This window comes from Podarcis raffonei, chromosome 5, assembly GCF_027172205.1.
Source record: "Podarcis raffonei isolate rPodRaf1 chromosome 5, rPodRaf1.pri, whole genome shotgun sequence".
NCBI lineage: Eukaryota > Metazoa > Chordata > Lepidosauria > Squamata > Lacertidae > Podarcis > Podarcis raffonei.
The window spans coordinates 75811595-75812600 of NC_070606.1; positions in this window are offsets into that span (position 1 = coordinate 75811595).

The window sequence follows — 1006 nt, forward strand, 5'->3', positions numbered from 1 at the left end:
GGTTAAGAACTTAATTCGTTCCAGAGGTCTGTTCTTAACCTGAAACTGTTCTTAACCTGAAGCACCACTTTAGCTAATGAGGCCTCCCGCTGCCACCACGCCGCTGGAGCACGATTTCTGTTCTCATCCTGAAGCAAAGTTCTTAACCTGAGGTACTATTTCTGGGTTAGCGGAGTCTGTAACCTGAAGCGTCTGTAACCCTAGGTACCACTGTAGATGATAGATAGATAGATAGATAGATAGATAGATGATGATAGATAGATAGATAGATGATAGATAGATAGATAGATGATGATAGATGATAGATAGATAGATAGATAGATGATAGATATAGATAGATGATAGATAGATAGATAGTAGATAGATGATAGATAGATAGATAGATAATGATGATGATAGATAGATAGATGATAGATAGATAGATAGATGATAGATAGATGATAGATAGATGATAGATGATAGATAATTCAAATAACAGGAGATAGGACTGAACATACTGATGAATTCTAATTCAGCTGTTTCATGTGGCAGTCTCAATAAGTGTCAATAAATGCCACCTCAAACCAAAGGGGAAGCGATGGGATATTTCATATCTGCCTGCACTGGCTCTTTATAGTATATTTTCAGCTTAGTTGTTGCCCTACCGCTACTAAAACTTTATCCCGGAGAGACTGAGACAGAGAGAAAGATTGCAGAGATAAAGCAATAATATAACATGCCTATTTTTTCCATATTCCTGTATCTTGTAGCTTGAGTTTGAACACTGACTGCAGATTTAGTCTCTTTTGTGCCAAAACAGCATGTTTGAAATCCTCTGGAGAAGCCCCAGGCGCCCAACTGCTGCATGATTGATCAAATTAGCCTTCTGATAAATAGCAAAGGGGAGGCCTGCCAATAGCTTTAGACATTCCATTGCCCACAAAATATGCTGCTACAGCTCTGCGCATCTTTATTTATGCTCTCGTAGCAATGGATGCAAGCCAAAATAGATAAGCAATGGGTAGAG